We start from the raw sequence: 15,173 nt of genomic DNA on the forward strand, positions 1-15,173 counted from the left end.
ATATATATACTGTAAAAAATAATTGTTGGTTTGCCTTAATTTTGAGTTCATTGAAACATTTGAGTTAATACAATGAAGGTGATTTGTTTAATCAACAGAAACTCAAAATATTAAGTTATGTGAACCACATTAATTATTGAAGTTGATAGATATATGTATATATATATATATATATATATATATATATATATATATATATATATATATATAGTTTTGTCTACACAAGGAAGCTGGCCAAAAACATGAAATTGTTTTCTCAAATAATATATAGAAAGTTAGAAACAATATCTTGCCGTGTATCATTTCAGCTTTAAATCAGACATCTTTCTAGATCCATAAGCACCGAATCCTTGCAAGAGAAATATAAATGTTACTGTTTTCCTAAAGTGCCAGGAATATTGTAGCATTATGGATTAGTTGTCATGTCCAGAGTCCTCTTATTGATGGCAGAAGAATGTGAAAGTAGCTAGCGACCTGGACGTAAAAGATCAGGATTTATAGCCTGGAATCTCTTGAACAATTTTATCAAAAGCCCATTCCAGCGTGGCATTTTTCTTTGGCTCATAAATCAGTGTTGTGAAGCCCCTTTGGTGGACAGTAAGAGGAGATAGATGAGCCGGGGGAGAGGTCAGCGCTGATTTTTCACCTCAGCATCCTGTCATGGGCCTTAGGCAGCTGCTGTGCCTTATGAATTGGTCTTTTACTGACTTGTTGTGTTTTTAATTTGTTTTACTCTGTTTGAGGAAAAGGAAAGGAAAAAAACAAGGGTATTAGGACCTTGCTTATCAAAGCCTGGCTGGAGATAATGTATTGATCGTTGAAGGACTTGTGTGTGCCGGCTGGCCTCTTGTGCAGTATAAAAATTGAGCAAACTTTTGACAAATGAGAAAGCAAGACTACAATTTGACCATCTCTGAATTGATAAGTACCACAAGATTGTCTCTTTTTTCTGTCCGATACGTATATATCGCTTTGAAAGTTATGTTGCAGATTATATTAGACGGTACCCAGGTGCATGTATGCGAGAATCGGAATATCACTTTTAATAAATGTTATGGCTGTTAATGAAAGTACTGTATGCAACAGACTTGACACGGCGTGTGTGAATGTGACAACTCGCGGCCTCTCTTAAAGCTTAACTGATTTATCCCTTCATCCGTCATGGCGGGCCTGTTTGTGGTCAGGCGCACACTCTCCCATCTGATTGAAAGGCCTTCATTTGCTATGCGGTTATGTAAAGCAGAGGACTCACGCTGACCTTGGCTTTTTGAGTGATGGGCGGTGAGTGAAGCATCCACAGAAGTGACAGTGAAGTCGAGGCCTAACCATCACGGCAACCACGAAAACACAAGAGGTGTTGGTCATGTAGTCGCATCTTTTATCCATTGCAGACTGCTCTTTAGAAACATCAATACGGCCTATAATAATGCCTCTACTGTTAGGTATAAGAGCCTTTTTCTCTGAGTTTATCAAAGGACAAGACTGTGTACACTATAAACCAATGCGAACATACATACAGTGGACTGTTGAAAAATGGTAAGATTTAAAAGCAATTTATTACAGTAAAATATTCAGAATGTAATCACTGCATGCTAGCTCATTTTCTGTGAAAACAACTTATTTGCTGTAAGAAAAATAACAATATTGGATAATTATAGGGGATAATGGACCCATTTCACAGCCTGTGATGATGCATTTCCAACCATGTCCTGATTTTGCAGAGTTAGATGCTTTCCTGTGTCAACATATTTTGTTGATTCTGGAACAACATTACTGTCCGCACCTCTAAGGTCACCGTGATTTAGCCAATTAAGACATGTTCCTGGATCAACATCTTTGTTGATCCTGGAACAACATTCCAATCAACCAATCGGATTTGAGGGACAAGTTTACCGTTTATGTCAAGTTTAGGCTTGCAACCAGGGTTAGGTGCTTCTACATCAATGTTCAATGTTCAATATTCACCTATCTTTCCCCTCTGATTTTAGGGATAAGTTATGGGTAGGATTAGGTTTAGGGGTAGGAATAGGGCTAAGAAGTCTTAAATTTTCAGACTGGAATGTTGTTCCAGGATCAACAAAATATGTTGATCCAGGAACATGTCTTAAGGCCTTTGAGTCCGAAATTTGCATGCGAAACTTTCGCACGTTAAAAAATAAATTCGACCTCACGTTGTCAATCACGTTTGCACACTGCAAAACTTTCGTCCGTCAAAAATATATTTGGATCAGGTTCGATTTTCTGCATTTTTTGCATCCGTGGCACGCATTTTGAGAGACGTTTTGACAATTCAGAGCCACCGTACACTCTAAAAAAAATAAAACATTGGTTCAACAAAAAAAAAATATGTTAATGTTTTCCACTAGAATTTTTAACTTAAGCCAATTGGGAGAATTACATTCATTCAAAGCAATATTTTGAGTTGATCCAACATAATGTTTTAAGTAAGGTGAAGACGTTTTTTTTGCCACAATAAAAACGCATTTCTAAGTAACATGAACTTAATAACTGTCAACATGAACGCAACTATTTAAGTTGATCCAACATAATGTTTTAAGTAAGGTGAAGATGCTTTCTGGACACAATAAAACGCATTTCTAAGTAACATGAACTTACCAAGCACCGCTTGTCACCATGATGGTAAATCTCCAAAAACCCACATTAACAGAAACTCTTCTAAATTAGCATAACAAAATTACTAATTACTGCTAAATCTCCCTTACCATTAATCTTGTGCAAAAAATACAACTCAAAACAATGAAACGTGTTTACATGTCAGCAGACTGTATTTTACATTAACAGAACTTAAAATTAAATACATTTTTGATTAACTGAAAATGTTAAACTATGACAAGTCATGATAGTATATCGAATCAATAGGCATAATTTGTGTGTCATCCAAGCTCACTAAAATAACAATTACAAGTAAAAAGTCTAACAGCATTTCAGAACTTTATTTTTTATTTCACAACAATATATATATTTAAGTAATGACTAAAGGTCCCCTGAATTAGTTTTTAGAATGTAAGCGAACGCAGAAATCCAGAATGCCATCTGACAAGTTGATCCACGTCTTCTACAGCACAAAACAGCAGCACTTAATGACAAACAACATGCGGAATACAAAGAGACCGAATATAAAGACAGATTGTGCCAGTAGTAAAGCATCAAACTGAGGCACTGACATCCTGAAGTAGACTTTGAAACGCTCGGTATAATCCTGCAGCTCCTTGATGAGGTGAATTCTCCTTTCTCTCTATGCAATCTCGGAATTGAATGGACCCAATATTTCCTCTTTCTTTTTCTCTTTTTAAGAAGAGAGGAGACAACTAAATCATGCTCACTGCTTGAAGACTTCATTTTGTATTGTTTTGCGATTTTTTTCGCAACGCATTAATTTTTACGCATCGGATTCAGTGTGCAAGGTCTCTGTGCGTGACGATTTTTTACGATTGCGAATACGAAAAAATGCATGCGAAAATTTCAGACTCAGTGTGCAAAGGCCTTTACTTGGCAAAATCATGGTGACCCAAATCTAATCATAACCATATCTCGACCCCTAACCCTATCCCTATAAATTATCCCTAAAATCAGAGGGAAATAATAAAAAAGCACTGATGTAGAAGCACCTAAAGCTGGCTGTAAGCCTAAACTTGATATAAACTAAACTTGTCCTTCAAATCTGATTGGTTGATTGGAATGTTGTTCTAGGATCAACAAAGATGTTGATCCAGGAACATGTTGCACTTGGTGAAATTAGGTTCTGTCTGTGTACAGTTATCAACATTGCAAATACAGTAGTTTAAAAAAAAAAAAAAAAAAGCTATACTTTGTGTTATATTATTATCAACAGTAAATTACAAAAAAGAAATTGGTTAACAATACTTTGTGGGCGTTTCTAATACAATGGCTAAGGAAGTGATGGCAAATTTCACATCATTCATTCATTCTTCTAACTGTCGTAATCAATCTTTGTATAGTTTTCCCTCTTTTTGAAATTTGTGGAAATGCTATCATGGTTTTTTTTTGGAGCAAATGGAAATACAAAAATTATATTTACTACCATCTCCTGTACACCACTATAGAAGTTTACCCAACTATGACGATTTCCGTTTCTGAGAACCACGGAAATGGGAAAAGCGTTCATAGTTTCGTTTGAAATCCCCATTATTGTGATTAACCATTTGTGATTCGGAACTTGGACTTTATTAACTTTCTATTTACTTTCAGTGCATTTTCTCCAGTTACACTCCTGAATTTCACTCTGTCCCCCAGCAAATGCATTTCAGTGTACTTTTTTCTACTTCGCTTGATTCCCTCATGATTCCAGTAGAATATAACAATGACTGTTTTTGGTCCCACTTTATATTAAGTGGCCTTAACTACTATGTACTTACATCAAAAAATAAGTACAATGTACTTATTGGGTTAATATTGAATTGAAAAACACTTTTGCTGCTATTGAGGTGGGATACGGGTAAGGTTAGGGAAAGCTTTGCTGGTATGGGTAGGTTTAAGGGTAGTGTAAGGTGTAAGGGATGGGTCAACAGTGTAATTATAAATGTAAGTACAGAAATTAATTACAGATGTAATTACATGCAGGTGTTTTTAAAATATAAGAACAATGTAAAAACATGTATGTACACAATAAGTGCATTGTACCAAATGATTAATTTAAAAGTACATAGTAGCTAAGGCCACTTAATATAAAGTGGGACCCTGTTTTTTAATGATCAGCTAACTTAACTATATATCAAATATTTCAATGGAAGTTGAAGAAAAAAGCAGAATAAACAGAAATAAAAATATTCTTTGTGAATATTACACACTAGTTCATGTCAGTGAATTGGCACCGTGATTTTGCCAGGACAGACGTGTTCCTGGATCAACATATTTTATTGATACTGGAACAACATACCTGACTGAAAATTTTGTCCTAACCATATCTCTACCCCTAAACCTAACCCCACAACTTATCTCTAAAATCAGAGGGAAATAATCGGTGAATAACACTGATATAGCACAGAACTAATGGACAGTGATACAGACAAGAAACACTGAGTTTAAGAATATAGATTAAGCTAAATCATATACGAAATTCCATTTATAGATCATAACGTGTTCTATTAAGACATTTATAATGTTATAAAATACTTATATTTCAAATAAATGCTGTTATTGGAGTATAACTGTTATCAACATTGATAATAATAAGAAATGTTGAATTTTGAGCACCAAATCATCATATTAGAATGATTTCTGAAGGATCATGTGACACTGAAGCCTGGAGTAATGATGCTGAAAATTCAGCTTTGCTATCAGAGGAATAAATTATATTTTAAAATATATTAAAATAGAAACAGTTATTTTAAATTGTAATAATATTTCATAATATTACTGTTTTACTGTATATTTGATCAAATGCAGAAATTTGACTATAGTCAGCTGAATCTTTGTTAGGTGTGAACTTTTTAGTAGAGTTGTCAAGCAGGCTCTCAACCAATTTAATTTCAGATTTAAAAAATAAGTAACATGCAACAGCAAATTTAAAATAGAGCCACATCATTTATTCACTCATGTTGCAAACCTAAGCACCATGAATAGTGTTTTAATAAATTGTAGAACTACTACTGTAAACATTACTGAGAAAATACAGCAACTAATAGACTATAATTCACTTTAAAATGTGTACAGTTGTTCTCTGTGGTCTCTCACCTCAGGCTCTGTTGAAGTAGTTGGTTGACATTCCTGTAAGCTTGGCCCGAAGGGAGTTGGCTGCTTAATGGGAATATTTAAGGGCATCTGCCGTGGCATGATTTACTGCCGTTCTCCGTTTGAAGCTGGGGTCAGAGGTCTGTGAGTACTGGCGGCCCCTGTGATCATTCTCTACAGGTTATGACCAAAGTCAAAAAGTCTGAGAGAGAGATGCATCACCTGTAGGAAGTACCTGTCTGAGCCCTGATCTTTCACACAAGACTTTTATTTTCAGTAATGTTCATTTTATTAATCTTAGTCTTCCAACTAGTTGGCATTTTTTTCTGTGGCTATCAACTGAAAAGCGAAGTTGGCGTCAAGGATCTGTCTCTCCCAGATGTAGCGTACCACATCTCCACACGCCACAGACACATGCCAAAACATGCTCCTCTGCTTCATTTGTCTTTTTTCCTTTCCTGTAATTTTTCATGCTAGCTACCTACCACTTACAGCTCAGTAAATTTCCTTCTGGTGAAGCACAGTGACTCAAAATAAGGCCTTAAAAAAGGAACTTTTAAAAATGGCACACCCACAAAAACATGTTAAATATGTCAAAGCACTTTTTACTTTGTGTACAGACTTAACACATGGATGTCATGCATCTATATTTTAATAGTGCAGTACTGGTGCACTTGGTGCTATTAATGAAATAATACATGACCAAAGGAAAAAATGAATACATTTCATTTTATATATATATATATATATATATATATATATATAGAGAGAGAGAGAGAGAGAGAGTCACATATACATATAAATTCATATATATTCCAGCTAACAAAAATATGTTCTAAGAATGTTTTGCTAATATTCCCTTTAAGCTATAAAAAAACGTTTCTGAATGTTTTTCTTCGATATGCAAATATTAAGAAAACATTCCATTTTATCATCCTTCAAACATTATGGGAATGTTACTTTTGAATGTTCTCTGAACATTCTGAAACTAGTAGTAACATTTATAAAATTTTAGATGAACGTCCAACATTTAATAAAAAAACGTTCCATGATCGATGTATAAATAATGTTTTTGTGCTAATGTTTTGAAAACATTAAAGACCAGATAACTTTGAATGCACATTCTATCAACGTTACTGGAAGAATGTTTCTTTATTACATTGAGAGAATCATGCCAGAATAGCAAAAGTTCTTAGAATGTTCCCTGTTAGCTGGGATCAAATACTTTATATATAAAAAGACAGTGCACTCAATTTACTATTGCTGCATCCCAATTCAGAGGCTGCATCCTTCGAAGGCTGCATTCAAAAGGCTGATGGCGTCACAGCGGAGCAACAAAGGCTGTCCCAATTCAAATGCTTCTTCAAATACGGACGCGAAACGTGTCCTTCATTTCCGGGCAATGACGGATACAACAGATGGATCCTTCACAGCCTACCCTACCCCAGAATTCATTGCACTTGTGACGACAGGATTTTTTGAGAAAAATTGCCGGATTACACTTTAAATCACAAGTATTGGGTTTCAAATTATTCGAATATCAAATGATACAAATGTAAAAATAAAAAACTTTAAAGAGGTTCAAATGTTGTCATACACTATATTGCCAAAAGTTTTAGGATGCCTGCCTTTATGTGCTCATGAACTTTAATGACATCCCATTCTTAATCCGTAGGGTTTAATATGGAGTTGGCCCACCCTTTGCAGCTATAACAGCTTTAACTCTTCTGGGAAGGCTTTCCACAAGGTTTGGGAGTGTGTTTATGGGAATTTTTGACCATTCTTCTAGAAGCGCATTTGTGAGGTCAGGCACTGATGTTGGCGAGAATGTCTGGCTCACAGTCTCCGCTCTAATTCATCCCAAAGGTGTTCTATGGGGTTGAGGTCAGGACTCTGTGCAGGCCAGTCAAGTCCCTCCACACCACCAACTTGGTCATCCATGTCTTTACGGACCTTGATTTGTGCACTGGTGCAAGTTATGTTGGAACAGGAAGAGGCCATCCCCAAACTGTTCCCACAAAGTTGGGAGCATGAAATTGTCCAAAATGTCTTGGTATGTTGAAGCATTAAGAGTTCCTTTCACTGGAACTAAGGGCCCAACCCCTGAAAAACAACCCCACACCATAATCCCCCTCCACCAAACTTTACACTTGGCACAATGCAGTCAGGCAAGTACCGTTCTCCTGGCAACCGGCAAACCCAGATTCGTCCATCGGATTGCCAGACAGAGAAGCGTGATTCGTCACTCCAGAGAACACGTCTCCACTGCTCTAGAGTCCAGTGGTGGCGAGCTTTACACCAGACGCTTTGCATTGCGCTTGGTGAAGTAAGGCTTGGATGCAGCTGCTCGGCCATGGAAACCCATTCCATGAAGCTCTCTACGCACTGTTCTTGAGCTAATCTGAAGGCCACAAGAAGGTTGGAGGTCTGTAGCTATTGACTCTGCAGAAAGTTGGCGACTTCTGCTCAGCATGCACTGACCCCGCTCTGTGATTTTTACGTGGCCTACCACTTCATGGCTGAGTTGCTGTTGTTCCCAATTGCTTCCACTTTGTTATGATACCACTAACAGTTGACCGTGGAATATTTAGTAGTGAGGAATTTTCACAAATGGACTTATTGCACAGGTCGCAACCTATCACGGTACCACGCGTGAAATCACTGAGTTCCTGAGAGCGACCCATTCTTTCACAAATGTTTGTAGAAGCAGTCTGCATGCCTAGGTGCTTGATTTTATACACCTGTGGCCATGGAAGTGATTGGAACACCTGAATTCAATGATTTGGAAGGGTGTCCCAATACTTTTGGCAATATAGTGTATCTTACTAAGACACAATTTTATATAGTTTATACTCTTCATTATGTACTTAAATAGACCAAGGTGAACATATTTAGACAAGTTGTAATCACTGTTTTGTTTTCAGACAGTTCAATATAACTTTCAAAAAAGTCCAGTACTAACGCTACTGCTGCTCGTCAACAGTAGCTGTCACAGTTGGTCCGACCTTAGCGTACTTCGAAGGCATGCCCTTTGAACTCTGTGTCCTTCAAAGGATGCAGCCTCTGAATTGGGACACAGCTTATAAATGAGAGAAAGTGCAACATGCAGTATGGTGGAATAAGTCTCACCTTCTAAATAAAAAAGCCAGTCACCAGTTGGTAAAGTCATTGCGTCACTGTAGCTGCTGAAAAAAATATTGTATCACAGTTTCCACAAAAATATTAAGCAGCACAATTGTTTTCAAAACCGATAATAATGATAATAATAAATGTTTCTGGAGCACTAAATCAGCATATTAGAATGATTTCTGAAGGATCATGAGACACTGAAGACTGGATTGGAAAAGAGCATCTTTAAAGGGTTAGTTTATCCTAAAATGAAAATTCTGTCATTAATTACTCACCCTCATGTCGTTCCAAACCTGTAAGACTTTCGTTCATCTTCGAAACACACATTAAGATATTTTTGATGAAATCTGAGGGTTTTTTTGGCCTCCGAAAGACTGCAACATTATTACCACTTTCAAGGCCCAGCAAGGTAGTAAAGACATTGTTAAAATAGTCCATACAGTGGTTTAACCTGAACTGACGAAAATACTTTTTTTATGTTGTAGAGACAGTGCAGTGCTCCCAGGTTCTACGTCAGAACGGCAACTCATTATTGGCCAGCTCCTGCGTCAGCATCACATGCATCCGTTGTGGTGCTCATGTCTACAGCGTCGACCAATACTGACTCTGCGTTCTGATGTAGAACCCAGAAGCGCTGCACTGTCTCATAAACAGCATAGGAGAATGACAGGAAAGAGAAGAAGAAATTGTTGAATAAAATCTTTATTTTTGTTTTGTTTTTGTGCAAGTATTCTCATCGGAGGGGACACAGAGCTCTCAGATTTCATCAAAAATATCTTAATCTTACGGGTTTTGAATGACATGAGGATGAGTAATAAATGACAGAATTTTCATTTTTGGGTGAACTAACCCTGGGTTAGTTCACACAAAAATGAAAATTCTGTCATTTATTACTCACCCTCATGCCGTTCCACACCTGTAAGACCTTCGTTAATCTTAGGAACAGAAATTAAGATATTTTTGTTTAAATCCGATGGCTCAGTGAGGCCTGCATAGCCAGCGATGACATTTCCGAAGCTCCCTGAAGCAGTGTTTTGAAATCGGCCATCACTATATAAGCCGTTATTTTTTTATTTTTTTTGGTGCACCAAAAATATTCTCGTCACTTTACAATATTAATATTGAACCAAATTACTCACATGAACCGATTTAAATGTTTTTAGTACATGTTTTTAGTCAAGTGGATCTTGAGAGAGGAAATGTCATTGCTGGCTATGCAGGCCTCGCTGAGACATCGGATTTCAACAAAAATATCTTAATTTGCGTTCCAAAGACTAATGAAGGTCTTACGGGTTTTGACCGGCATGGGGGTGAGTAATAAATGACATTATTTTCATTTTTGGGTGAACTAACCCTTTAAGTTTGGAGCAAATTATCTGCAGAATGTGCAACTTGCTTGCACTGATTAAATTTAGCTATGTAAATGTGTGATTTCTGTCACAATATTTTATGTTCTACCTACAGTATAGTACATTATAAAAGCATTGTACATTCATTTGGCTTAAAAATCTGAGACGGCACAACACTTAACACGCTTAACAGAAGACAATATCGGATCTGGTGTGTGGTCTCTCAAAGTTCACATCTATTGTAAAACATTTTGTAAAGCACAGCCAGCTACGTTAAGGTGTTTCAGCCCATAAAATATGCTGTAAATGTCTGTGTATCATCAACTCACTCAGACCACTTCAGTGAATCACAAGATTTCCTTCTCTGCTTTGAATGTCCTAATGATTTCTTTCTCCCATCAAATCAATCAATAGCAAACAAGTCCCACCAGACAGCTAGATAACTGTTGGGATTTGATGAGTCAATCAACAGGGGGAAAGAAAAGCACTCCAGTCTCCGGTGTACCTCCAGACCACCTCCACACATGTCTGCCCAGTCTGGCTTAGCAGGCTGGTCACTGCAAAAACTGAATTTTCATAAGGAGAGTAAAAGGCTGTGATTGCGGCAAACGTCTTCGTTCCAGCTGAAGCCGAAGGCCTCATCTACCATCATCAGACAGGACAGACGTAAATACTGAGCGCAATCAACAAACAATCTTCATCTGGGCAGCAGGAGAATAATCACCAAGCTGAACTTTACAAAAAATTAGGATATCATGGAACAAATGATCGCATGATTTGCGAGAGGTGCAAATTAGGATTTGCATCATAACAGAAACATTTTATACTATGTAAATGGAAATGCATTTGTTGTATTTTTGTTGTTTGTTTTGTATACACTCTTAGAAGAAAAGGTTCTAGAATCTTAAAGGGTTCTGTCAGGCACTTCATATATAGAACATTTCCCATCATGGGGTCATTTTATGGATTTAGTTTCAATTAAAGGGGTGGTTCACTGTTATTTATTACTTTCCCTCATGCCGTTCCACACCCGTAAGACCTTCGTTAATCTTCGGAACACAAATTAATGGCTCCGTGAGGCCTGCATAGGGAGCAATGACATTTCATCTCTCAAGAACCATTAATGTACTAAAAACATATTTAAATCAGTTCATGTGAGTACAGTGGTTCAATATTAATATTATAAAGCGACGAGAATATTTTTGGTGTGCCAAAAAAATAAAAAATAAAATAATGACTTTTATAGTGATGGCCGATTTCAAAACACTGCTTCAGGAAGCATCGGATCATAAATGAATCAGCGTGTCGAATCAGCTGTTTGGAGCGCCAAAGTCACGTGATTTCATCAGTTTGGCGGTTTGACATGCGATCCGAATTAGTGATTCGATCTTGATTCATTGTTCTCCGAAGCTTCCTGAAGCAGTGTTTTGAAATCGGCCATCACTAAATAAGTCGTTATTTTGTTTTTTTGGCACACCAAAAATATTCTCGTCGCTTTATAATATTAATATTGAACCACTGTACTCACATGAACTGATTTAAATATGTTTTTAGTACATTAATGGATCTTGAGAGAGGAAATGTCATTGCCGGCTATATGGAGGCCTCACTGAGCCATCGGATTTCAACATAAATATCTTAATTTGTGTTCCGAAGATTAACGAAGGTCTTACGGGTGTGGAACGGCATGAAGGTGAGTAATAAATGACAGAATTTTCATTTTTGGGTGAACTAACCCTTTAATGCTTAGTTTTGTTTTGTTTTTTAAACGCTGTATTTTCATATATTTTACCTTTATTCTACACCGCTGTTTCCATTGTCATTTGAACAGCCAGTTTGACTTCCTGGTTCTATGATACCATTCCCTACGAAACTGCAATGTGCTCAGATTGGTTAGCTGGCCCAGTGTATTGTGATTCACTGAAGCGTCCGGAAATGCCACGCCCCTTACCATTAGTTGTTACATGTGCTTCAGTGGAAATGTAAATAATGGCATCTATATTGCCATATCAAACTGAGCCCGAATCAGACCTAGATCGCAGTAATGATGAAGAGGGTCAAGCAGAACCTCTGCAAGCACGGTTTTTAAAGGACGTTTCTGAATGGTAAGTATTTCCGTTTGTATTTGTGTCAAAGTGTTTAGATATGCTGTCACTTGTAAATGTTACTGCTGTTTGTTAGCTTTCAATATACGGTTTTATCCTGATTAAAGCTTTACTGTAGCCGAATACATGACTGAGTAGTAGTATTTTTGTAAAGGTATTGTTTAATTTATAGCATGAACAACTGTTTGTCTATGAACAGAGAAGTTTGTTGGTGTTTGTTGGAGAAGTATGCAATAGAATTTAGCTATCTGGCTAGCGAAGCAAAAACACATTGGTCTTTGTTTATGTCCTTGATGCAACCAAAAAATAGCAACATAATACATTTAAAAGACATGTACTGTACAAACAATAAAACCTACTTACAGTTAGGGGCCCAAAAACAGCAGCTTCTGCTTTTAAAGTGGGAACTGCTTCATCTTTCAGTAATAGCCTTTGTGCAAATCCAGCATTAAACTCGTGTAGATTCTGGAAGCTGTCTTCAGCGCCACATCCAGTGTAGACAATATCACTGATTATAATGGGTTCTATTATCTATTGATTCCGCGTGCTTCCAGCGTAGGCAACTCTTCCGCTTCCATAATGCTGCTGTGCGACATGGCCTCACCCACTTTGTTACGTGTTCCCGTGGGGAGGGTTTATGATGTCACCAATCCGGGAAGAAGCTCGTTGTAGTCCAAACCGGTCGTTTTTGTAGGCATTAAACTGCCATAACTTTGAAAGACAATATCTCCATTTGCATTGAACTTTCAGCGCTGTAACTTTGCAGATATTGTTTATGCTCAAACATCAACATTACACACTAACTAAAGTTAAAAAAGTTAAATCGCAATGAACCACCCCTTTAATTATTTTTTTTAATATTACATTTTATGAATTAAACAGTTCGTAAACATACTTTATTATAAGACATTAAACATGAAAGTATTATGCAATCATTTAAGATATTGCTCCTTATATAGAACCATTTTGGCATAAAAGGTTCTTTAAAATTGAATAAAGCACCCTGGGGTTATATATAGAAACCCAAGGATTGTATTATTATTATTATTATTTTTTACTAAGAGTTTAGGATAATTTTCTTGCAGTTGATTCTAAGGGGCTGTTTACACGACATTGTTTTCAGCTAAAAACTGAAAACTTTTTATGCATTTTAGCCGTTCATTTACACAACAACAGTGTTTTGGCGACCTGAAAATGCAAGCTTTTGCAATGCAAGCAATACCGTTATCTATCGTCTCCGTATAAACTACAAAAGTTTGTGAAAACGGTGACGTCATGCGCATGCGTATTACGTGTTCAGTCTATAGGTGTGTAATGTTTGTTTTGACATCGCCTACTACTGGCCTGGCATGCTTAATACTGCGTTTTTAGCCGTCTTCACAGATAAATACATTTTTCAAAGTAAAAAGTATTTCCTATAAATATGTTACCCCCTCTAAAAATATAAAAAAATGGTCATTTACACAACAATAGCTGCGTTTCCATTACCCTTTAAATTGCGCAAATTGAAATTGCGCTCAATGAAAATGGCAATTTCGCAAAAACTCCCATATATATATCACAAAAAAGTTTTTACTCGGATGGTGGTATTTCAGGCAATTTCAAATAGGAATATTTCGCCAAACTGCAATATGCAATATCACATTTAGGTCACCTGCTGTATGTAAAAGTCGATATTTAGAAGATATCACAAAAGTTTTGTGCAAATCTGTAATGGAAATGTGGCTAATGACGTTTTGGCGGCCTGAAAAGGCAAGCTTTTGAAATTGGGTTTCAAAGTGCAAGTTTTTGAAAACGATACCTTTATCGTCTCCGTGTAAACTACAAAAATTTGTGAAAACAGTGACGTCATGCGCAAGAATATTATGTGTTCAGTCTCTAGGCCTGTAATGTTTCTTTTGACATCGCTAACTACGGGCCTGGCATGAATAATACAGCGTTTTTAGTCGTCTTCGCGGATCCGTGTGAACGGAGATCGTTTTGATATTGTTGTCAACTGTGTGCAAAAAAAACAAATGAAAAACTTTTCCGTTTTTAGTACATTGTTGTCTGTAACTCTAAACATACCCTAATAAGTCACAGACAATAAATCCAAGACATATTCTGATACATATTCGTTTATTGTAACGTAAAAAATGACACAAAAAATGAATGAAAAGGTATCAGATTGGTAAATGTGACATCAGTGCTCGTCTTTCTGTCATTCAGCGCATGAAACGCTTTCAGCCTGAGCACCTACAGAACACTTTCTATAGGCAGCGGTGGTAAATTGGGGTGCAGGGATGGTCTAATTGCGGAAAACTCTGGCTAGCTGATTGTGATTTCAGTGTGGCCACAAAGTGTTAAATTACAGGCATCCTCAACCCAAAGCAATGGACCTTTTGATGCTGGTTGCTTGGCAACAACTAATTTAAGCTGGCTTTGTGTGATATGGTACTTTTTTTATTTGGCTGGAAAAAAAGGAAAATTGTTTTGCACATCCGCATCCCTGGGGAGAACTCACAGGGGATTTGGGAAGCCGGAGGGGTTAGAAATTAGCCAGACTTTAGATTTTAATAGTGTAAAAAACGGAATTTGGAGGACAAGAATGAACAAACTATCTTATAAGGCTCTTTAAAAATAGGAAGTGTAATTGTAAAGCACAGACAAAGATTGAAAACTGCTTTAAAAACAACTTTTTAGAGTGCCTTTGACTTGCTAATATAATTGAGAAGATACTGAGATAATGGTTGAGATGAATGACTTCATTCATGTCAGAGTGCCAAACGCTCATTTAGATAGTCAAGGCAAACATTGACACATTTTTGGGTTGATATTTTTTTACATTAGTGAAAAATCCAGAACTCTTTGGTTAACATTTCTGTACAGTTAAATGAGA

General features: G+C 36.9%; 1 long non-coding RNA gene across 1 annotated transcript in view; it reads left to right on the plus strand.

Moving 5' to 3' along the window:
* LOC125244112 overlaps positions 1–7,348 on the plus strand; it is a 53,234-nt gene extending 45,886 nt beyond the window's left edge. The window contains exon 3 of the long non-coding RNA XR_007179227.1: positions 6,992–7,348. This is a non-coding gene — a long non-coding RNA (uncharacterized LOC125244112). The remainder of the gene's footprint in view (positions 1–6,991) is intronic.
* Positions 7,349–15,173: the final 7,825 nt, after the last annotated feature.

Source organism: Megalobrama amblycephala, linkage group LG13 (assembly GCF_018812025.1).
Source record: "Megalobrama amblycephala isolate DHTTF-2021 linkage group LG13, ASM1881202v1, whole genome shotgun sequence".
Taxonomy (NCBI): Eukaryota; Metazoa; Chordata; class Actinopteri; order Cypriniformes; family Xenocyprididae; genus Megalobrama; species Megalobrama amblycephala.